General features: G+C 42.2%; 1 long non-coding RNA gene across 4 annotated transcripts in view; it reads right to left on the bottom strand.

The window, feature by feature from the left end:
• The window catches only part of LOC129145412 (uncharacterized), a 148782-nt gene extending 123419 nt beyond the window's left edge, over positions 1-25363 (bottom strand). For all 4 annotated transcript variants that reach the window (XR_008550942.1, XR_008550941.1, XR_008550944.1 and 1 more), the window contains exons 1-2: positions 25163-25363; positions 20173-20256 (exon numbers count right to left, since the gene is read on the bottom strand). This is a non-coding gene — a long non-coding RNA (uncharacterized LOC129145412). The remainder of the gene's footprint in view (positions 1-20172; positions 20257-25162) is intronic.

The following is a 25363-nucleotide window of genomic DNA, read 5'->3' on the forward strand; positions in this document are numbered from 1 at the left end:
CTAAAAATATCATGGGCCTTAGCATTCTGCCTGCTATACTTAATGGCTAGGCCCTGATTAGAGCTTGCTAATTCGTGCTTTACATATGTTACAGGTATTTTATGGTTAAGAAATTGCTCTGATCATTTTATATATGTGGACAAAAAGTATTTTCTATAATATGGAGAGGTAGGTCTCACCTGAATCACAAAATGTTTCCATGTGAGCAAAGCCGGCTCAAGAATGCTGAGATTATTTGTTGTCTCTGTCACATGGCCATGGCCATGAAATGCCCCATGAGAGGAAAGTTGAACTTAGTGGAAGAATTCTAATGTGCCTGGAAGACATCTATTGGGGTGCAGTCATTGGGGAAAGAGCTTCCAAGATCCTAAAATTAAAATGGGATTTTCATATGGAAGTTGGAGTTGGAAAGAAGAATGAGATTATCTGAAATAATCATGTCAATGTGGAGCTGGTGTGTTTTGCTTTGACGTCAGATACCCACATCTGACCACCATGAAGTCCTTTAGAATTTCTAACATTCCTTTCATGTTTGTTCTAAGTGTAAGGAAAAGAAAGGCATCTGAGCCATTCCCAGATGAGGGATTTACAATGAGAGCAGACAATCCTTCAGAATGGTGTAAGATTTGCTGCCAAGACCACAACTAGAAAAAGACTAGACAGAAAATGCATAGTTTAGGAGAAGATCACCAGGTAACTTGTTTTGCAGGCCTTTTCCAGAAAAAAATCCAGTTAATGCTTCCCTCTTAAAGTATTTGCAGGTCCTGAGACCCTCTGAGGAAATGATCCCTTACTGAAATGACCAGGGCTGTACTTTAGAAACATTTACCTACCAGTAGGGCCCAGGAAGGGATGGAGGAGAGAGATTTACCACAGAGCCCATCATGAGGTTAGAATTGAGGGCAGGGTAGGGAGGAGACTGTAGAAAGCACAGCCTAGGACCTTGCCAACTCAAGTGTGGTCCAGGAGCTTCAAGGATCTGCACTATAATGCATATGTAACAAAATCCCCAGGTGATGTGTCAGTATAATTGAAATTTCAGAGGCACCGTGTTGTTAGCTTAGAGACTCTGAAGGGAAGGGTAGATTTAAAGAGTCTGCGAAGGTAATAGTTAGCAGGTCTTGCTATTTTGATATGTTTAGAACTAGGGATGACTTAAATATGACTCTAAGAAAACAAATTTGGGAGATTAAAAGAAAACTAGCAATTTTCCAATACTCATTTACTAATAGATATTTGATATTCTAGGTTAAAAAAAAAATTCATACCTATTTCATTAAAGCCATAGATTCACTGTCAGAACATGTGTTTTACCAAGTTTAATTTCCCCAATAGCATTATTTTTATGCATTTGAGAATAATCAGTTTGCTTTTTTCTGCCTGATAAGTCAAATTCAGGTAGTACTTACTCATATCTATTTCCCTCTTTATTATTTAATCAGGATTATCTTTCTTTGCATTTTTTATGTAACCTTGGACATTGCTAATTATTAGGATCACTGCAAACTAGGTGCCAGCTTTCTCAGTGTGTAATTTATTCAATTGTAATTAGATAGTATAAGGGTCACAAATATGTGCTCTAAATATGAGCCCCTGAGATGTTACTTCATTTGGGGTACCTGTAACAGTGGTCTGATGTCCTATGGCTATGAAAGAGAGAGTTCTGCTGGTGCCTTATTTATAGTCCAGGAATACTATATTGAGTGACTCTGTTACTTTGTTGGATTAATGAATCGAGAAAGGCATTGCATCTCTAAGTGGAAACAGTGCCTTCGAGGTGTTCACATGTTAGGCATATATTCAAAAGCTCATAATTTCAGTGACTCACCCAGATGCTTTGTCTCCATGATGCCAGCCTCATGACATTTGCAAGCATCCCTATACCTGAATACTTCTTTCCAGTTTCATCCCATTATTTTCTTTCACTGTATAGATACTCTATTACCTCTGTCCCCTCTCTCCCAGAGGCAGGGGGAATAATACATCAATGTACACATAATCTCTCCTTATCACCTAGCTACTTCCAAATTAGAACTTCTAATGTGAACCAAGGAGAACAATGTCCCCTGAATCCTTTTCTCCCTAGGTAAGATAAGACCGAGCCTTTCTGTCCACTAAAGTTAGAAGATGATGAAAGTGACACACATTGTTTTTCATAATATGTGGGATTTATTCTTCAAAATATGAACATCAGACGAGCATTAGCGCTCCAGGTGCTGAGAGGTTCTGGCTGGTCTCTCATGTAATAATTGCCATATGAATTCTGTGGCCTACTGCTTACCTTAAATACCAGGATAGCTAGCTCTGTGCTTTCCAGATATTATCATTTCCCATCACATGTTCCAAACTGGTAGCCTGAAAGCCAGATCTGGCCTGCAAACTTGTTTAATTTGGACTACATGGTGTTTATACAAAATTTGGGCCAAAAGTTAAAAATAGGGGAATCTCACACAAAGTCAGGGATACTGGGCCTTCCTGAAAAAATGCAATGTGACAAGACTGCTTTCATTCCTTGAAGGGCTAAGACCAGCTGGCATTAGTGACTACCCCAGGGCACCACAGTCCTTACCATTACCAACCACTTCCCTGTCTAGGCTGAGCACCTGTGAGATAATAGAAACACTCTGTATTGGTCTCTGTCTCTGGGTCCTGAACTGAGTTCCCACAAGCCTGATGGTTTTCTAAGGGATAGGAGTACTAGGAACATCTCTTCTATTATTTGATCTTTGACCCTGGCTCCTGATACAGAGCTCCTAAATGCCCTGTGATTTCCAGCGCGATAGCAGTGTCTTTGTTTAATGAGTTGACCCTGGGTGGGACTAGTCACCGGAAAGACCAAGCCGTGGTTACAATCTTGGAATTTTTAGCTTCACCCCCATACTCCACAGAGGGGAGGGAGGCTGTAAATGGTATCGATGACTGATCATGCCTACCTTATGATGTCTCCATAAAAATCCCAAAAGTATAGCATTTGAAGAGCTTCTGGGTTGGTGAACACAGCTGTATACTAGCAGGGTGGGGCAACCCTTCTCCATGGGGACAGAAGTATCGAAGCCTGGAACCCTTCCAAACCTCACCCTAGGTAACTCTTCACCGGGCTGTTCATCTGTATCCTTTATCATGTCCTTTATTATATAATAAACTGGCAAATGTAAATAAATATTTCCCTGAGTTCTGTGAGCTATTCTAGCAAATTATCGGGTCCAAGGGGAGGGGCACAGGAATCTGATTTGTAGCCAAGTTGGACAGAAGCTCTGGGTACTGCTTGCTATCTCTAGCTATTAGTATTTGAAGAAGGGAGCAGTCTCCTGAAATTGACTGAGCCCTTAACTCTGGGGGCCTGTGCTTACTTGGTTAGTGTCAGAATTCAGTTGACTTGTAGGAGACATCCAGCTGGATTCACAGAGAATTGCTTGGTGTGAGAAAAAAATCCTCCACCTCTGGCTTCAGAAATGTTAGTGCAACAGTACGAGAGGGTAATGAAAAAACACACAGAAGCTTGTTGATTTTTGTACTTGTGATGTTATTTTTCTTGAAATAGGGAAGTATTGATCTGGGCCTATGCCATTATTAAAAGTGAGATAGCTAAAGATAAACTGAGAATTATATTTCAAGGAAAATAGGCATGCACAAATTTTTTTATGGACCTGAGGAATATTCCTGCATATTTAGTATATAAACCCTATGTGTGTACTGAAAGATAACTTGAGTCTAGTTACTGACAGGACCCTGGGATCATCCAAACACATGGTCATTCTTCAGCTCCCAGATTTGGAAAGGCATGCCTACATTGCCAGTGACAAAACCCTAGCAAGTGTGTGAACCACAGGACATGAGATGTTTGAACAGAAATGCACCTTGAAATGAAAGATCAAGAGCAGCTGTTCAGTGGTGTTACATATGGGAAGTGGTGGGATATTCCTGTTTCTGCTTTTCTGGAGGGAAACCTGCTTTCAACTCAGACCTCAACTGGGGGAAAACTCTTCATGTCAAAAGCAGCAAAATGAAGATTTCTTCCACCCTTGAACAGATCACAACACAGCACACTGAAAGAGCTCCTGACTCTCCATCCACTTGGGTTGCTATAACAAAGTACCATTGACTAGGTGGTTTATAAACAACAGAAATTTACTTCTCAAAGTTCTGGAGACTAGAAGTCCCAAAACAGGGTGCCAGCATGGCCGGGTTCTGGTGAGAACCCTCTTCCGGGTTGGACTGCCAGCTTCTCGCACACTCACATGGCAGAGTGGAGAGAAGTAAGTTCCTCCAGACTCTTATAAGGACACTAATCCAACTCATGAGTGCTCCACCCTGCTGAACTCATCTAATCCTAATTACCCCTTAAAAGCTCCCCCTCCTAATATCCTATTGGGGGATAAAAAAAAACTTTGATTAAAAACTTTGAACTTCAGCGGGGAGCACAAACTTTCGATCCATAACACTGGCCCTGCCTAGGGTGAGAGGAAAGATGCAGCATTTGGCAAAAAGACAGAAGACAAATCCACCTGGCAGAGGAGTACAGCAGCAGCCCAAAACTTCAGCGCATATCTGTTAAGTGTTCACTTATGATGAAAGCAAAAGACAAAGAAAAAAATTGAACTTTAAGCAGGTGCATAAGCAGACCTAAGAGTGAGTTATTGCAGATGAGACAGAAGAAAAGTAGTAGAAGCTTGTAGAGGGAAAAAGTGAACCACAGCAGAACAGACACTATTCCTTTGGCTAAGACCCCTTGTCCACACGACAATAATTCTATAGCAGAGTTAGAAAATTGCTCTAGATTCATGATTGGATGCCTAGTAGAACAAAAACCCATATTCCTCTTTTCTGTTATTTGCAGGAGTGGGTAGGGGTCGGGACAGGGAACCGGAAATGGTTTGAATGACTTTAAGGGAAGAACTTCTCTTCAGGCCTTCTTAGGGGCAAGGGAAAGCGGGTGATGGCCATTGCTCTGGACCTTCATCCCTTGCAAAGTTCTTCTCTGAAGGACACACAGGAAAATTCTGCCGTGATAACAGAACCCGCTGGGGGATGAGAGACTGAGAAGCTCCAACTCTTCTTTGAGGTTCAAGTGTGAGACGCTCTCTCTGACTGACTGGCCCACGGTAGGTGCTATTAATAAAGTCTCAACAAGGAACTCACTGAGTGCAGGAAATGTGAGGCTGGTGACCCATTTTCACTGCAGACATGAGTGGGCCAGGGTGTGGGGAGGGATGGTACCAGCATAGCTCACAGCTGAGGGGAGATACTCTCGGGCAGTGGCACGTACCTCCTAAGTGAAGCACACAAAGGTCAATGAAAAGTGTGTGACCTTGGATGGATATAGAGATGGGGCACTGCTGGCATCATTCAGCCGTGCAGGGTCTCCCTGCAATGGGAGCTATGTCCCTCATCCTGTGTGGGATCAGCTTCAACAGCCATACCTGAGTTACAGCAACAGCCACACGAGACCAGTGGGTGCTTTTTCAGCTCTCCCCTCCTTGGTCTGAGGGAGCCCCTGATATTCTCGGGCAACACAAACAGTGATAAGAAGCTGCACCTCTTGATAACAAGGTAGGTTTGATTGCACTTGAACTGATCAATGGGCCCATAAGAGTTACATGGTCAGGGTAAAATGTAAAAACTAAAAGCGTATGGTTCTCACCCCACCGCACAGATCCAGTCTTTCTTTACAGAACACCTATTTTTGTGTGACTTTAAGCAGTGGAAAAGAGGTATTTGGACAAGGAGGACCCCACTGGATTGTTGCAGGTAAGACTCTGGGGCTTGGTGTGGATAAAGCAGTCGGTTGAGGCCTGACTTAGTCATTTGTGCCTCAATGAGATTTATTTCTGCTTGATCTATAGAAGGTTCAGTGGGGCTGAAGGTGAGTGACAATAGGAATGAAATACATTCACTCTCCATAAGGAAAGTAGTCACCTGGCTGCCCAGAGCAACCACCTTGGCAGGTACACTGTCTACACCTACTCAAGTCATGCCCCAAGCAAGTCTGATGGGGCCAGAGAAGTGTGCCAGCCTCCTGGGTTTTGGTAGCCCTGCATATGGGCTTCAAGGTTCAGGAGCTAAACAGGAGTGGGCCTGACTGCTGTCAATCACAACTTCAAACTACGGGAATGCTGGGCTTGGGAAACACACCGCCACTCAAATGGATCTTGGGAGGTTTCAGCATGTTCCGAGGTATAGCAATCAAGTTAGCACATACCAGCACAGCCTGAAATAGCAGATAATAAGCATTAATATCCCTAATAAATTCATTAGTCAGCTGTATGGTCTTGAAAAGTTTGTACACTCAAATCATAAATTAAGCCCTGGTTAGACATTAACCTTCTCTGCCTTTGCTTAGCAAATCTACCAGTAGCTCTAATGGGATCAAAAGTTTCTTCAGTCCTCCCTAAGATCCTGCTTTCCTTTGCCAAATGACACTGACACAAAGCCTTACAAAACATATTTATGGTATAGTTTAAAAAAAAAAGTGATGTCTAATCTAGCTTCTAAGGTCATATTTACTGAAAAAAAAAATTATGACAGTGTACACATTCAAGATCCGGTGTTGCTGGGAACAGATATGCCTGAGGCCATTTTTGCGGGAGTTAGAAGAACTATCTATCACTCCTTGCAAGGTGGGCTCCCTTCAAGACTAAGCAGCTGCCTCTCAGATCACAAGCCAGTCCTAAGGCCACTGTCTTTCTCTCTGGCTGTTCCAACACACATTTCTTGTGTGTGGTACAATAACTCCCTTACAGGGTATTCTACAGCTCAGTGCTGCATTATCTGGGCAATGCTCTGTATTCCTGGTATATAGAGCACATGGACTATACAGCTTAGAGAGATACCAGGAACTTCTGGCAATACAGCTCTTAAGATCCTGCCAATTATTCCTCTTCCTCAACCCACAGTCTTATGTTTCCTTCCCCTCTGCCTTGTGCTGTAATCAGCATCCTACTTAGCTACTTAGCTCCCCTACTCTCTCACCTTCCTAAGCTGAATCACTGCACACATGCTGAGAATGGCCAGCTCTTCTATTTCCCCCTTGTTTCAGCCCCTCATCCCCATCCCTTCAATGTCTGCCATCAACCTCTGCTATTTACTAAAACCTTCCAGATACTCCCTTGCACTTTCATCAGTCCCCCTACTCTCATTATTCAGCACTTGGGGGTACAGGACCTTTGAGGAAAAGGCTGGCATATTTCAGAATCAATATCTTCCAGGTAGTCAATATGTAACCCGCCCACCCCCCCCAATTCAGAAGTAAGTGTCGTGACAACAGGTTGAGCATCTTTGTGGCAGGCATGCGTCTAGGTACCTGTGGACACAGCTGGGACCAGAACAGAAAATATCCTCACCTCCTCAGGCTGACATCCTGGTGGTCCAACCTATTAACTTTTTAACTGCTGGCTCTTGCCAAATTTGTGTGTGTGTGGTGGGGGGGGAGTTAATGAGGTTCCTTCTGAGTAACGCTAAAGGCTTTGTATTTATAAACTATACATCAGAACAATAAAAAGAGCTCTTTCCCAATGTTTCAACTATCTTTGATGAGAATACAAGTACAGGCAATCTATTGAGAACATGATCATCCACAAGAGAAAGACTAGCAAATGTTTAGATCATAAAGATTTTGCCATCCCAATGAATTTTTAATGCCAGCTAAGGACACTTTCACCTGAGAAACTATCTTCTTTTGCATAAAGACATTTATCTGCTTACTGCTTTTAAAATTTTCATATTAATTTACTTTTTTGAATAAATAATTAATATAAAACCTGTTTTTAGGGTTAAAAGACAAAAAAGAGTGCGGGTATATTTTTTCAGTTTGTTGGTCTGCTAGGTGAGTGAGCTCAGAAGAAAAAGTGAAATATTTGAGATTATGTGTAGCCATTTTGACCATTCAGAGCAAGGACAGCTTCATCTGCGAGTATCAGCTGAAAACAAGTGACCCAAAGTGATCCCAGAAAAAAGGTACCCTTCAACTAAAGGCAAATACCTTAGATTGGATGTTCATAGATTAGCAGTCTGTAGCCATAAAGTGTTCTGTTGCTTTTGGCCAGCCCATTATTAAAAATAAGAGTGCATATCCTCCAGTTTGCCACTGGCCTTACCACGCACTATTTTAACAGCTGCTTTGCATACATTTATATTAAGCACTTGTCTGGTCCAAGAGTTTGTAATGTGTGAATTGGCAGCTTTTCTAAATCCCCCTTTCAGCACTGATATTTTTGGGTCTTGTTCTTTCTTACTACCCTCTTAGCTGTATACAGTTTCTCCAGTACCCTGTAAGTGCCATGGAAGACAAGATTAAATATATTACTTTTAGATGCCTTGTAGGCATTATCCTCTAGCCTCCCCAAGATTTAGGTTCTGGGTTTTGTTTAATTTTATCAGTCAAGGGTGAGAGTAAGTGACAAATTTTTAAACAGTTTGAAATATCACACTAGGACAAAAGGTGGCTCTTAATGGACTGCTGGTTTAGTTTGGCTTGCTTCTTAATGGTACTATTTCGGGCATTAGGGATAAAAAGAGAAGTGGAAAATCATACAATTTCATACCATTTAGAACTCTGTTGTCATGGCCTGATCTACCACACTGGGGCAGCCCAAGGTCATCCTCAAATAAAAAAAAAATGTTTCTCAAAGTATATTATCTGGCTCATCTGTAACTGCAAATTAAAATGCAGATTCCTACTGACACGCCCACAATTCCTATAACCCATCTTAGAGTTTTCCTACATTTAGGATGGATGATTTCCTGCATTAATCTTTCCTATTTGGTGAGGGCTTTCTCTGGCTACAAAGTTGCTTATAGGTGCCAAGAAATTCACGCCCAGTAAGACAACAATAAACAATAAAGGAGAGGAGTAAGAGTAAATATCCCAGCTTTTCCTCACTTCATAGGGTAATTCTTTTTTTAAAAAAGATTTATTTATTTATACATACAAGAACTGGGGTACAGGCCAGAGGTGAGGGGGATGAGAGGATTCACCAGAGACAGAGTGGGGAACAGAACAGGCAGAATGCCTGAAATACACTGCTGAGGGTAGCAGTGGGTGAGACAGGAGAAGTCTGCTGTGTCATATGGGTCAGCAACCTGGCCAGAGATTGAACTCGTGCTGCAGTGGGTGCGGATGGTTTCATAGGTTGCATCTTAACCCCTTGTGCCACCAGGGTGGCCCTCGGAGGGTAATTCTAAGGCATATTCTTCATGGTTCCTTAGAGGGTCCCCAGTGGGACCATGTCCTGGTTGCCCTTGTTACCTGCTCATTAATGTGCTCTCTCCCAGCCTCATGTTCTTGCTCTTGTGTTTGTGCTTCTGGGTCCATCACCCCAATAAACTGTTTACATCTATAGCGTAATTTCAGGGAATCACTTGGGATGAACTCAAATTAAGGAGAGTTGTTCCAAACATTAGGAAGATTTATGGTGGGTTAAATATTTCAGTTCCCTTATCCACAGAATGGGAATAACAAAGTAGCTACCTCATCTAGTTGCAGCTATCAGGATTAAGTAAGCTGATAGAAGTGAAGTCTTTCTAATAGTGCTTGCACATAATAAATGTATAATACATGCTTGCTATTATTATTACCTAATAAATCAAAGTCTCTTGGGTGGAGTCCAGAAATATGCTTTTTAAGTAAGTTCACTAAGTGATTCTCATGCACAATAAAATTTGAGAATCACTGAACAAGAGACACACCCATTGGCTTGCCTGTTAATCAAAAAAAAAAAAATTGAGGAAGCTATTTTACACCATTGCAGATAAACAAAAAACAACATTTACCCAGCAAGCTTCAAGGTAAAATAAAAAGTTGTGTCACTATTCAGAGCACTGGAGAAAACTGATGATTCCATCCCTGGGGCTCCCCAGAGGGCTGAATTCATCCCCTTTTTCATCCCTTGGTCTCAGTTGTATCCTCATTAGGTAAAATAAGTCCTAAAAAACATCAGTGCTTTTAAGCCAGAGATCGTCAAAATGTGGTCAGAAAGATAGCATCAGCCCCACCTGGGAGCTTATTAGAAAGACTATTCTCAGGGGCCTCCCCGGTGACACAGCAGTTGAGCGCTGGGTTGCGAAGCTGCCCACAGACTCTGCAGCGCCGGTTCGATCCCCGGCCGCCAGACGGGAGTCCCACATGATGCACAGACCTCTCCTGCCGCCCGCTGCTCCCCTCAGCAGTGTACTTTGTCAGTCTGCCTGCTCTGCTCTCCGCTCCAGCTCTGGTGAATTCTCTCACCGTCCCGCGCTTCTGACTGTACCTAGTGCTTGTATGAATAAATAAATAAATCTGAAGAAAAAAAGAGACTATTCTCAGATTACACCCCAGATCTACTGAATTTTAAACTCTGGGTAGAGGGGGGTGTGGGGGAAAGCCTGGAAATCTGCTCTCATAAGCTTTCCAGGAAATACTGATGCAGCCTAAGGTTGGAGAACCCGTCTCCCAAATTAAGGGAATTCTCTAAACCTCTCGCCTTTGGCTGCCAATGAGGTACAAAAGTCAGGACTTTTCCAGAACTGTTTCTCTCAAGCAGATGTCAGCAAATGCAGTTTATAACAAGTGAAATCTTAACTCTGCTTAGTAATGACTGTGATTAATGGGGCCCAAAGGTAAAGCATCCAAGGGTTGGATTGTTAGAAGTGCAAGGTGGCTTTCCCGGACTTGGGCCCTTCTGACCCAGGACTATAAAGCCAAAAAAATGGAATGGAACAACTTAGGAAACTTAAATTGTTCATCCAAGAGAAAACTTAAGAGATACAATAAGAAGTGAAGGTTTGCTTTATTTAAATTAGTTCTCCTTTCTGGTGCCCACTGGGACTTGAAGATCACAGCGTCATTACACCTATTTTTCTCTCTCTGACTTTTGGGCCCATTTTTTGATTTCTAATTTAAAAATTCTGGGGAGAAAGGTGATTTTTTTCAGATTATGTCTGGGATATTTTAGAAAGTCTTTACGACTTCCATTATCTAACAGTTATCAAATATAAAAATATTTTTGTAGGGCCTCCCCGGTGGTGCAGCGGTTGAGCGCTGGGCTGCGAGGCTGCCCGCAGCCTCCGCAGCGCTGGTTCATTCCCCGGCCACCGGCGAAGGTCCCACAAAAAAAAAAAAAAACTAAATTGTATATTATTTAAAGCTCATATTATCATCAATTCATACATTGTTATTCTTTCCATTTTACAGATGAGGAAATGGAGGCATTGAGAAGTTACATGGCTTCTCTGCAGTCACATATAGTAAAAAGCAACAAATACTAAAAGAAATTCAAACCCAGGCAGTCTGATTCTTTACTTACTGTATAAATATAGTTAACTATGAGATCGCAATTAACTGACCATTTCTTTCAATAACAGAAATAATCAGAACATCAGTTCTGCAAAATACTAGGAGAGATTTGAACATATTTTTAAATTTTGGAGTAATTTTAGACTTACAGAAAATTTGCAAAAACGATACAGAAAATCCCAATATGCCCTTCACTAGTTTCTTCCAATGTTAACATTTCATATAATTGATACTTACACAAAATATAAGAAATTAACATTGGTACAACACTATTATTCAGCAAACAGATTTTGTTCTGGTTTTGCTAATTTTTATAGTAAATGTCTTCTTCTGTTTCAAGATCTGATTTAAGATATCTTATTGCAATTATCTGTCCTATTCTCCCAGTCTTCTCCAATCCATGAGAGTCTCCTAACTTTTTCTTGATATTTAGAACCTTTTCAAGTTTTGAAGAAACTATGTAGGTATTTTGTAGATAGTTCTTCAATTTGGTTTTCTCTTACAACTTTTCTCATGACAAGACAGGGAAAGAAAACAAAATAAGTGAAGTGCTGTTCTCATCTCCTTATATTAGGGAGGGTGTGATATCAGTGTGACCCATCACTGATCTGATCTTGACCTTGATTCCTTGGTTTGTGTTTCAATCCACATTTAAGGAAACTCCTTTCTGGAGAAGGGAGTGTCTACATTTAGTAACTGGAATTCTTGGCACAGAAAATCTGTCCCTTTCCCCCATTTATTTGCTTATTATATAATTTATTTATCTCAGTATGTATTCAGGGATAGTCCCTTTATTCCATGGTTTATAATTTAATATTTTTTTAAGATTTATTTATTTATACAAGAACTGGGGTATAGACCAGACGTGGAGGAGGGTGAGAGGACACACGAGAGGCAGAGCGGGAAACAGAATAGGCAGACGGACCGAAGACACTGTTGAGGGGAGCAGCGGGCAAAACAGGAGAGGTCTGCTGCACCGTGTGGATTTCTCCCCGGCCGGCCAGGAATCAAACTGGCGCTACAGAGGCTGTAGACAGCTTCACAGCGCGGCATTTGACCTGCTGCGCCACTGGGGAGGCCCGGTTATAATTTAATATTATCTTCTTGTGCTAGCCTTGGTGAGTGAGGGCTATTGTGACCCCTATGTCATTTTGACATGCATAATCCCATTTGGGGAAGGAGAATTTCCTTATCTGTGGAAATACAAAATGCTCCAAGCTCATATTTCCTGTCTCAGCCCTTTCACCAAGAAGCCCTGGTTCTTTTACTAGAGAATAACCTTTAGAAGCCAAGGTGAATGCTGGTTGTGGTCACTGCTTCAATGATCATTATTTCTAAATCCTGTAAGTTTACAGAGCAAGGAAGTATCTATGTGTATACTAATGCATGTATGTATATACACATACATATGAATATATATGAATGTATATATTAAAATGAATGCTTATATGTCAAATATATAGTTATCTAATATAAACATATACAGATGAATGTATATATTAGGGTGAATGCTTATATATTAAATGTATTTATTTACATATAAATGTTAAAATAAACAGTAAACAGAAGTTCATATGGTTATCTCCTTTCTAATACACACCATAGAAGGCATTCAGCCCTTTTCCTCTTGCTTACCTGTAACTTCTTTCTCTGACAGGTATTTACCTATTTATTCAATCCTAGCATACACTACTAGTATGCACAAATCCCTGTAAGAAACATATTTACCAACTAAAGTAAGAGTTCTTTTTCGTTTTAGTCATATAGTACTCAAAGCACCATTTTCAGAAGTTACTTAGGTCAGCTCCTTTTTCTGCCTCCCCTTTCTGAGAAATTATTTCAGACATTTGTAATGGTTAAATTCATTTGTCAAAGTCAGCATTCTATCCCGGGATGTGATAAATTTTTATAATCCATTTACACAAGGACTCACTGAATGTCAAGATTCCTAGAAGCCACATAATAGGTTTTCAGCATATTTATGTGTGTGTGTGTGTGTGTGTATGTAAGGCTTTATATACCATTATTCAAATGATACATGTTCTCTGGCGAAAACATATCCATAAATACAGGAAAGCGAAAGAAATAAAGTTCAGGGAGCCTATTACCTGAAAATGACCATGGTCAACATTGTAGGATATTATGTCCTAGACTCTTCTTTAGATGACAACCAAAAAGGACATTATACAATTCCTATTATTTGGAGTCTGCTCTTTACCTTTACTATATCATAAACATAAGGCAGTATTATGATTTTGAAGAACACAATTTTAAAAAGTAATACTTCCTTTCCCTCTCCCTAAGTCAGCAGTCAGAGATGCCAGCAAATACTAATATGTCTCTTCCAATAAACAACTGGGACTACTGTTGGCAAAGGGAACTGATTAATATAATGTGTGCAAACATTAATTGATGCTGTAAATTAAGAACTGAATCCCTATTTTAAAGATGTTATACACGCAGTGCAATCAAGGAAAGTATTTAACCAGATTTGTTCTTGAATTCCATTGTGTGATGTTGAATAGCTAATTTATAATTGCATTAGTCTGTAAAATAATCTATTAATAAAAAATTGAAAGTAAAATTGGGCATAGATTCATTATCTCAGTTGTGGATGCTCACTAAAGAACATTTTCTCCCAAATGAGGGGGAGACCTCATTATCACGTTCAGTAGACTGGGAAGCACATATCTGTCCTTTATTCTTCCAGTGCCAAGTAATGTTCCAGCAAGCCAACTAATTCATTAAAGTTAGTGGAAAACTTGAGTGCACACTTAATCTTCTTCAGTGTTAATTAGTGTTGTCTTTGGTCTAGAAAATGTTTCATAATTTACTGAATTGGAAAAGCAGTTGCGTATCGGCTTTGTAAAGGTAAATGCGCTTTGTGCTAGTATTATAGGACAGGGAGAGGGTCAGCCCAAACCCACAAACCTGCCTATTCTAAAAGGGTTCTGCTATCCGCTGCACCAACACAAAACATAGGAGACTTTAATGGGAAGGAACTTTAATAAAACTAGGAAACAATACAGGTAAGGCAAAGAGTCTAGTTTCTAGATGAAGCACCCAAAGTTACCCATCCCCTCGTGGGTAAAACTCCATCCATATGGGAATGGCGCAGAGCAAAGCCCCAAAGCCTGCTAAAAGTCTAAAGCATCTTCCAGTGGGGACCCACAGAGAAGGGTCACAAACAACCGGACAAGTCCGGAAGGAAAAGAGCAAAATCAACATCAAGATAAAAGCTGCCATTGTCACCTCCCCACGGGTCTCACCCACATCTGTGTCACCCAGTCCATGACCAAAAGACAAGCACAGTTTCTTCACGTGTCTCTAGGCTCCATGCGCCTCCTCCAGGTCTCCATCCTGCTTCCTTCCTTCCTCAGTCTCTTCTGCAGCTTCTCCTCTTCCTGCTCAGCTCCACCCTCCCTTGGGAGGGGCAGGGAACCTCCCCCTTTCCTGGGGACCACCCTGTTACAATCCCCCCTTTTAATTTTTATTCCACCATATCTATGGTGGCACCAAGTCTGTTATAGGACAGGGAGAGGGTCAGCCCAAACCCCACAAACCTGCCTATTCTAAAAGGGTTCTGCTATCCGCTGCACCAACACAAAACATAGGAGACTTTAATGGGAAGGAACTTTAATAAAACTAGGAAACAATACAGGTAAGGCAAAGAGTCTAGTTTCTAGATGAAGCACCCAAAGTTACCCATCCCCTCGTGGGTAAAACTCCATCCATATGGGAATGGCGCAGAGCAAAGCCCCAAAGCCTGCTAAAAGTCTAAAGCATCTTCCAGTGGGGACCCACAGAGAAGGGTCACAAACAACCGGACAAGTCCGGAAGGAAAAGAGCAAAATCAACATCAAGATAAAAGCTGCCATTGTCACCTCCCCACGGGTCTCACCCACATCTGTGTCACCCAGTCCATGACCAAAAGACAAGCACAGTTTCTTCACGTGTCTCTAGGCTCCATGCGCCTCCTCCAGGTCTCCATCCTGCTTCCTTCCTTCCTCAGTCTCTTCTGCAGCTTCTCCTCTTCCTGCTCAGCTCCACCCTCCCTTGGGAGGGGCAGGGAACCTCCCCCTTTCCTGGGGACCACCCTGTTACACTAGTAGCTCCTTGACCTTTGTGGAGAAAAGCTGGGCCCATGAGTCATTATTTCTTTCCGAATCTTTGCTTTTCCCACTGCTTTTAGGACTCATAAAAGGTCAGGGTAGAAATACCCAAAGAATCCATCTAGGGACTATGGTCAAGATAGATTAAGAGAAATCTAAACATTCCTTGACTATATTGGAGGGGAAAGAAGAGCCTGAAGTGAGGTGTTCATTCATCAGTCACTCAACCAACCAACCATCCAAACAACCATCAGTTGAAAATGTCTATGAACATCCCTATTCAGAGAGACTATAGCCATGAAAGTGTTGTAGAGCAACCCTGATACAAAACGGGGTGCCTGACTGTGGGCCCTCACCCGCGCACTTAAAAGGACTTATCAACACTCTACTGCAGGGAGCAGCTTCTCATAACCATGCTGTTTCCAATCCAGAGGCACAGGGACCAGTGGGGCAGGGAACACGAGCAGCTACATTGCCCCTCACCTTCTACCAGGTAACCCCGAACAGTCCACCAGGCAGGGACTTCGCCATTATGTCTTACTGAGAATGGCCAAGACAAAAAATGCTCCAGGATGCTGGAGAGCTCACGGGGAATTGTACAAAATAGCAGCTGGTTCCAAGTGTGGTTCAATAATCTAGAAAGAATAGCTTCCAGGATAAATTCTCTCTGTCTTGTGTGTTGTTACAAACACAATCTTACTTCTCACAGCTGGTGCCTCTTAGTGCTGAGAAGCTGCATTTGGCGCCAAGACTCAAAGAGGGATGCAGGCTGAGGAGCATTCCCATGTAGTGAAGGAAGACTGTGCTTCATCCCATCAGTCTCAGAGGCCCCACCACCCTCCTAACTCTTCAGCCAGGCTTTCACCAAAGACAACATTTAGTAAGTTCTAATTAGCAGATACCACCCTTATCTAAAGCTGTATTTGCCCTAAAATCAAAGTTAGTCTATGGATTTCCAAATGCAGTCACAGTTCTAAGGCAGGGAGCCTTTTAGTTTACTTTTCAAAAGCAGTTTCCTGAGGGCAAGGAATGGGAGATTTTACTTCTCCCCTACAGCTGGCCCATCCCTCATCAATTTAAATGGGTGCAACAATTAGTTTTGCTTAATCTCATTAATCTCATTTCCGCTTAATCTCATTTCAAACACTCCACCCACAGCCATTAATCCTCAGTATTGCCTAAATCAACAGTCAGGTACAAAGGTTTTCCCAAACTGGCAGTTTGGATTGGATACCATCATAGATACAAAGACTTCATGTGGGCTTAATGTAGTTCAAGGGTTATGAAGGAGAGAAAAATCTTGAATGAAGCATCTCAGAAATTGAAAATCATGGTGGAACTGTTACAGGGCAGCCCGGATATAAAACGGGGTGCCTGACTGTGGGTCCTCACCCGCGCGCTTAAAAGGGACTTAATACTCCGCTGCAGACATACACAAAAGGTTAATAAAAGATTTATTCACAAGGGAAGGGGAAATGAGGAAATGTACAACTCAGGGAGAAAATAGGGAAATAAAGTCTTTAATGCGTCCTACCAGATCCGCAGATCTGGAATCCCAAATGGCACTCTGAGAGCTGGCCGCAGGCCAAGAGCCTGAAGCCAGGAGGCGAGCGAGAGAGTGGAAGACCCCAAGGCCCATGTGTTTGGTTTTTATACCAAACCTGGCTGCTTAACCCCACCCTCAGGTCCCAGCCACCTTCCCTTTGGTGGTGATGGGATTTGTCTTTCCCAATGTCCCGAGGGCTTTGGTCTGGAGTGGGGGTGGGTCCACAAAGCCTGCATGGGATTAGCACAGGACATCTGTAGGGTAAAGAAAATGTCAGGCTTTTCTGCCCTTCCGCCATCAGGATAGATGATGGATCCTTGTCCTGAATGCATGCCTGATGGCGGGCACCTGGAATAGGGTGTGGGCATAGGTAGATGGGATTCAGCTGAGCTAAGGCTGTGCTTTTTAAGGGCGGCGTCACGGGGACGCCAGTAGCAGCAGTAGAAGCCGAAGCCGAAAGAGAAGCCGAGAAGCAGCAGAACAAACGCTAGAGAGCCCAGATAGAGGGCTCCCTCCCAGATAGGCCTCCCAGCCCCCCAGCCAGCACCCCTGCCTGCCATATGCCTGGTGAACCCCAAATAAAAAACCTGCAAAACTACTGAGGACTCTGACTCCTCCTTTACCTGGTCTGCATGGGATCAGAGAACCTGCACTGTGCCCAGTTCCTGCCCTTACAACATCCTTTCCCCCTAACAGAACAAAGGTGATATTTAATGCAGTTTGAGCGCCAAGGAGATACCCCTGCATTCTGGTAACTGGTCTTCCAGCTTCCTTTACCTTTTCTTCCTGCATTTTCCTTGATAGAGAAGCCGTGAGTACTATGAAGTTCTTGAGTTTTACAATATCCTCTCAGGTATGGTTCATACTTTGCCTGTCATTCCCTCTGGATATCATAGACTATATGTTTCCACAAAACATGTGGAGAAATTCCACTGGATGCTGCAAGATCATGAGGAAATCAATTTAGAAGAGCAATGAATAATGATGAAACTTCAAGCAAAATTTCCCCAATTCACATAACCTTCTGGTCTCTTGCTACCTTCTGTTAAACAGCTTCAAAGTATAAGGCCCTTAACTCATTTGGTCAAGGAGTGAGAGAACGAGAGTCTTCATTTCTGCCCTAATTCCCTTTTCCTTGCAGTTTCTGCCAATTTCCAGAAGGGCTGGGGAAGGGGTTTCTTTGAGGGGACCAGAGGAAAGGGTAGAGGGGAAGACACCAGAGCTGGTTGCTAGCAACTGGATCTAAAGAGTACAAGGATCTGATCTAAAAAAAGCCAGGAGCTATTTCCAGAATGTGAGGGGAGAGAGAGAGAGGGAGGCCCTCTTGGCTTTGATCAGTTAGGGAAATGCAGGGCTGCTGAGTACAAGAACAGGACAAGGACTAATCCTGCCTGACCGCCCTCACTGTGTTCCCCGCACCCGTCACCCCCCCACCTCCACCCCAAGAATTTATTTTCCTCTCACAGCAGGCCATCACGAATAGTATCATGTCTGAGCAAGTCAGAAAAAAACTGGATTCTGAGGCCTTTCAAAGGACTCTGGGGGCTTTGGTGGTGGGGCGCTGACATGTATGTCAGCATGGTGACATACATGTGAGGAGGTGTGAGCCTACAGCCCTAACTCATATACAGTGTTGTAAACTATTGTCATCTCAATAAAGAAAAAAAAAAATGAGTTATCCATTATTCAAAACAAAACAAAAAACATGTTCAGGCTAAAGGCTGTATCTTCCAAAAGTTAAGTGTGTCAGAAGTTCCAAATCACTCAAAATTATTGGGAGCCTTGCAGAGAGCACAGTTAGCTTTTCAACTTTTCCCACAGAAGACCTTCAAGGCACAATTCCAAATTTCTTTGCCCCATCACTTAGCACCTTGCTGCCTGACCGATATCACATATCAGATTTCCCTGGTTCTAAATGATTATCACTATTTCCATTTCTGCCCTGCCAGCCCCTCCACCCCATGCCTCCAGGAGGTGGTAAGGTATGGAGTTCTGGGTTTTTCTCATAAACATTGATTGAGCCGGTGTGCCGTGCAAGACCTTAGGCTAAGTACAACATTGGCACTTTGTCCAGCAAGACTTGGCTGATGATTTAGGGCTGCAAGCCAAGGTGCAACATCACTGCATGCCTGGATTCCTCATTTGACTTCTTAAAGTCAACCCAAATACAGAACCATGGAAAGTCAACACTGGGGCCATCTTTGAGCACAACTACACACCTCCCATTGATATGATGAGTAAACAAGTGATTACATGAGTGAGTGAGCCAATTTCACAAAGCTGTTGACAGTGCCAGGACAACCCCAGATTTCTTGACCTCTCTATCTGAGTTTGGTTTTCTTTACAAGACATTCAGATTGGCATTAGTAAACTGTGTGCCTCCATCTGATTAGCTGTTCTGGACCCCCAAAATTCTCGCCCATTTTCCTTCACCTAGCTATTGCCTACTTATCCTTCAAAATTCAGCTCAAGAGTCACCTCCTTAGTGAGGGGCAGTGGCGCCATGTCCAGCCGCGAAGGTGGGAAGAAGCCCTTGAAGCAGCCCAAGAAGCAGGCCAAGGAGATGGATGAGGAAGATAAGGCATTCAAGCAGAAGCAGAAAGAGGAGCAGAAGAAACTCGAAGAGGGCCTCGCCAGGTGGCGCAGCGGTTGGGCACCGGGCTGTGAAGCTGCCCACAGCCTCTGTAGCGCCAGTTCGATCCCCGGCCGCAGGGCGAGGGTCCCACATGGCACACAGACCTCTCCTGCCGCCCGCTGCTCCCCTCAGCAGTGTACTTCGTCAGTCTGCTTGCTCTGCTCCCCGTTCTGGCTCTGGTGATTTCTCTCACTCTCCCGCGCTTCTGACTGTACACAGTGCTTGTATAAATAAATAAATAAATCTTAAAAAAAAAAAAAGAGTGTGGATTCCATTGATATAACTCAAATTTAAAAAAGAAAAAAAAGAAACTTGAGGAGCTAAAAGTGGAGGCTGCGGGGAAAGGCCCCCTGGCCACAGGTGGAATTAAGAAATCTGGCAAAAAGTAAGATGTTCCTAGTGCCTGAGGCAATAGTGGTCCTTAATTCCATTCGTATTTAAACGTGGATTCTCTGCCATAGTATCTTTTGATGCCAATAGCTAGAATGAAGTGTCTTGGAGCCTGTTGTACATTTAAGAATAAACTTTTGTAAAAAAAAAATAATAATAAAATAAAAAGTCATATGCTCGCTCATCTTTAGTTCTTCTCACTTAGCCATTTCTACCTTACCTGTGAGGTCAGAGAAAACCCAGTGTAGAATCCTGCCAAAGTGTGCTCATCTTCATCTTTGTTCTATCTTGAATTCTGTACTACCTGGAATTAAACCAACTCATTTGAAATGACAAAAAAAAAAAAAAAAAAAAAAGAGTCACCTCCTTAAGTTTTCTATAGTGCCTAGCAAAAGATAGGGGACCTGCTAGGTGGCCCCCTATACTCTTGACGTTCACAGTACTCACAGCAATGCACTGGAAACCGCCCCCTCCCACCAATCTGTAAACTTTTCAAGGTCAAAGATTATAATTCCATTGACTTTTATTAAAACAAAACCCAATATAATGTGTGATATATGCTGGTGCTCCTTCCTATTTGGTGAATGACAATACAAACAACATGATCCTCAGTGCAATGCATACCCCCACATTTGCAGAAATGATAGACTATACTTTGTGGACCCTGTGGAATCTTACAGCCTACACAGACAGCAGTAACAACATGTTATTTAAAAAATAAACTAAAGTACACAAGTGTATCACCAAGGTCCTAGTGTTTTAAAACCTCATTTTCCAAGCAAAGAAGGGGAAATCCATCAAAAGGCTAAAATCATCTACCAGTCTAGCAGAGAGAACTGGATTTCAAGGGCCTTATTAGGAACTCATGTTCCTGTCACTAAATTTGCTGCCCCACTGCCTGACCCTTAGACAAGAAAGACTTTATCAGTACAGCCTTTCATCCTCTGTCCCTTAGAAAGGGACAGAGAAAAGTGTGGGTTTCCATAGTCCTGTACCCAATGTCCTATTATCTTGGTTGGTCAAGGTTAAAGTACAAACAACAGTTAAGACATCTTAGGTACTTATCACTGGAACCATCTGTTTTAGAGGCAGCAGTAGGCCCAAAGACTTCTAGGACTTGAGACTTGTGAGTCATGCTGTACCCATTAGAGCTCTGTCAGGTGATGAATGGGAAAAAGGGACGACTTCCTGGCTTAGATTGGGGAAATTACTGGCCTCTTGCTGCCCTCTACTTCTTCATTAGTAGCAGAGGTTAACTTGGTTAAGTGACTGGAAAAGAAATGTCTAGATTAAAACTTAAGTGTCATAAAAAATAGATTATTTATGTTGTTATGTATCAACCTATATCTATATCATAGTTAATATTAATGGTAATTATTATTTATTACTAGTATCTATTTCTAGATATTACTCCATCTACTGGTGGAGTATAGGCTTGGAAAGAAGGGTGGTGAGAAGCTCTGAGATGGGTGTACATCTTCTACTTGTGCTTGTCAGTTCTCCATCCTGGGGACCAGGAAATATCACAGTCTGGCCACCAGCTACTATGGCATCCCTGAGCTTCCGTGGATAGCCCACTCTCTAGTTCTAGAGATAGACTCATTCGAATGACAGAGCTGGGAGGAAGAAGCCTTAGAGACCAGAGGGTGAGGAAGAAGAGAAACTTATTGAGTGTCAGCCAGAGTCTGAAATGGACACAGTGAGAATCTCCTCTAACCTTCCTAAACCACAAATCTTGATGGAAAGAGCATGTCTGTATGTACAAAGGGCGGGTACTTTCTTAGAGAATCTGGATGACTATTCTAAACTGCTCAGAGGTTTAGAATTTGTATTTATAGTGTATCAGGTTCCAAAATAAAATGTCCTATTTCATTAACCAACAAAATGTGATAAAAATCTAACTCAAGTTAATAACTCTGAACTATATGTGGAAACTGGGGAGTAAGTAGAAAAAATTCTAGGCATTATGTTCAAGCACAAGAAGGTTTGTTAAACTTTTACTCAGAGTCTAAGTCAGACTACATGATTCATTATGTGACTTTCTAGCCCCAAACAATAGCAGCAGGGAATTAACAAAGAGAGTGTTAGTATTATTAGAGTTAGGCATGCTGCCATAGGTAAAAAGAGAGCAATGACAAAACTTCTCCCAAAAAATCAACCCAATAACTAGAGGACAGCACTGTGTGGTTATCCAATGGGTGAACTCAAGTTACTTGGGTTCTAAAGTATATATAACTTAAGGGATTTTCTTTCTTGAAGAAGATTACAAATCTATAGTACATATGATATACAATTAGATATGAAAGGGAATATTTATTTTTAACGGGAAAGACAACACACACCCAAGTGATAAGAGTTCTAGAGGGTTAGATCCAACTTTCTTCTGAAATTTCTTAGCAATTCGTCAGAACTGTTTACATGAAAATATTTCCTTATTGTAAACTTGCTTCCCTTCCCACCTAGAACATACTAAGACACCCAGCTAGAGGCAGCATTTACAGGCCTGTGATAATGAGGGGTCTCACTGCTTAACACTCTGCTAGCTTCTCAGTAAAACTGCCTCTACCAAAGGAAACATGAGTTGTCTTGTGTCTCAAATGGAGACCCCTGAGTCCCACAGAAGAGGTGAAATGATATGCAGTTTACCTTACTGAGAAAGTCAGGGCAATATATATTTTAACACTTTCCTTTAAAAGTACAGGAAACTTTTCTCTTTAAAATTTGCTTTTAGGGCTCCCTGGTGGCACAAGGGGTTAAGCACTGCACTATGAAGCAATTTGCAGCCTCTGCAGCACAAGTTTGATCCCTGGCTGGCCAGGGAGCAACCCACATGGTGTGGCAGACCTCTCCTGTCTCGCCCGCTGCTCCCCTCAGCAGTGTATTTCAGTCAGTCTGCCTGTTCTGTTCCCCACTCTGTCTCTGGTGAATCCTCTCACCCCCCCACACACCTCTGGCCTATACCCCAGCTCTTGTATGCATAAATAAATAAATCTTTAAAAAATAATTAGCTTTTAAAGGCAATTAAAAGGGATTAAAAATTATCATATAAAAAACTGACAGTTTGTACAGTCCTGAGAATTTTAGCATATGGATAGTCATGTAACCACCCCTACCACAACAAGGATATAAGACAGATCTATCAACCCCAAATCTCCCTCATGCAAAAGTGTATATATTTAAAACAATATTGAAACAATATTGAAATAAATAACTTCCTTAGTTGTCACATTCACTACTATGAAATAATTCATTTTCCTCAAATGATAGTCCAAAGAAGCTCACTCTTTCCTGGCCTGCACACCCCTACGTCCAGTCTCCTGGAGATGGTGAAGCGTAGGATGACTTAGGAGGAATCATTTGAATCAGAAAGGACTGAAACTTTAAATGAAGAAGACTGTTTTAAAGTCCAAACTGGTCATTTTACAAATGAAAAAACTAAAAGACAATATTATTAACTGTGTCAACCCAGCATAGTCAATTGAAATTATGGGGAAATATGTCATGATTGAGATTCTTCACCACACCAGCTGTACATAGCATTCTTGCCCCATTCCCAGTTACCAATAAAACAAAAAAAAAATCACAGCTTCAAAAGAAGCCCCCAAAGGGGACTCTGTAAAAGGCATAGCTATAAAAGTAAACAGTAACAAGACCTGCTGACTGAGGAAAACAGCATTTGGAACATAATATGTGGCCATATGACATGCATTGTCCATTAGTAGCAAAAAACAAGACAAAACAAAAAAACCCCAAATAAGCTGTGAGTGATTCGTGAAGAAAAATAAACAAACTATGACCAGGTCTAAGGTCTCAGAATTTATCACCAGACTCTTGCTTATTGTAAAAAAAGGATCCTCACGGCCTATTTTTTTTTGAACGGGAAATGCAAAGACATTTCCCATGTGACTCTGGTGAAAGGCAGAAAGGCACAGTAAATAACAGTCCTGACAGAACAATGACAGAGTAACAAGTCCATTCCAGCCCAATCCTCTAACCAAGGACTGAATACAACACACCTGTGAATTGTTTCTGGCTCAACAGCATTTTCTTCACAAAGAAGCTGTTAGCACCAAGCAAGCTTCCGCTCACTGATCCCTGAAGCTTTCCCAGGCATAAGAATAGGAGACCATGGGCCAGCTCCTGCCCTTCTAAGAACCATTTTAAAAAGATAACTTGGGTTCTTTCCTCCCCTCTTCTACCACCACAGATCTTAAGGAAACAAAATCCCCACGGGAAAGCAAACTTTAAAAACCCGTAATAGCAGCATGAGATGAGGAGGCAAAGGGGTACAGCACAAACTGTAATGGAGAAGTGCTGAGTGTTTCTCCGCTGCCTCCCACCAGCCATGGCCAGGCAGGGCGCCCAGGCCTGAAGAGAAATAGCAGCACATGCTGCCATGGTGTTTGGTGGAGGGTTACCATGGGAACCTGCCTCTTGGCTCAAATGCTGAGCATCCTTCTGCAGTCACATCCTTATGTTTTCCAGGCCTGAAGTGGAAGTATGGAAATATAATAAAGGAGGTAGAATCGGGGTGGGGTGGGGAGCTGTCAGTCATGATGAAGCAAATAGACTGTTGGAGATCTGGAAAGTCTTTTCCCACTGCATTGAAGGTGTCAAGACAGAAACAGAAAATGTGTGGTCATTAGATAGAAATTTTACTCTATGTCCTGCGACAAATTTATTTATTCATTCATTCACTTGTTCATTCTTACATAAGGCTAATTTTATGGGCACCCAACCATACGCAAAGGCACTACATGGGCACTGGAAATGTAAGGAGAAATAAGATACAGTCCTCACTCTGAGGGAGCTCACAGTCCACACAGAACACACACATAGATATAAACACACAGTGTTTGTGTTATTGGTGCAAAAACACATGTGTACATACAGAATTGACAAACTGAAGGCAATTATTTCTTAGAACTGGTGTGAGGAGCTAGTCTTATGAGCTGTGATAAAAGTATGGGCTCCTGAAGAAGCTTGTTCAATGGACTAAAGGGAGAATATTGTCCAGCAGGGCACAACGCAAGCATGTGCTATGCATGCCACATGTGACGTACTCAGAAACTACCGAGAATGAAAGCACTTTCAGATGCCCAGCTACTGTTCCATGTGCCTCATTCAATCCCCACAGTGACTCTACAGAGTAGGTAATGCAATGACATTTACAGATAAAAAAACAGGCTGCAGGAGGTAAAAGAGCTTACCCAAGGTCACTGGTATTGGCATTGGGTGGCAGAGCCAGGCTTTTGTTCCAAAGTCCCTGCTCTTAACCTCAACATCATGCTCAGAAAGGCTGGGTTAAAGGATACTTAGGGAGAGAGGAGAAGCAAGAGCCAAGGCTGCTGGGAGGAAGCAAGCTTCAGGAGTTGGATTAGAATACTTTAAACACCATTTAAAAAAGTTTG

Source organism: Talpa occidentalis, unplaced genomic scaffold (genome assembly GCF_014898055.3).
Source record: "Talpa occidentalis isolate TD23 unplaced genomic scaffold, MPIMG_talOcc4v2.1 talOcc4.10, whole genome shotgun sequence".
Classification (NCBI taxonomy): Eukaryota; Metazoa; Chordata; class Mammalia; order Eulipotyphla; family Talpidae; genus Talpa; species Talpa occidentalis.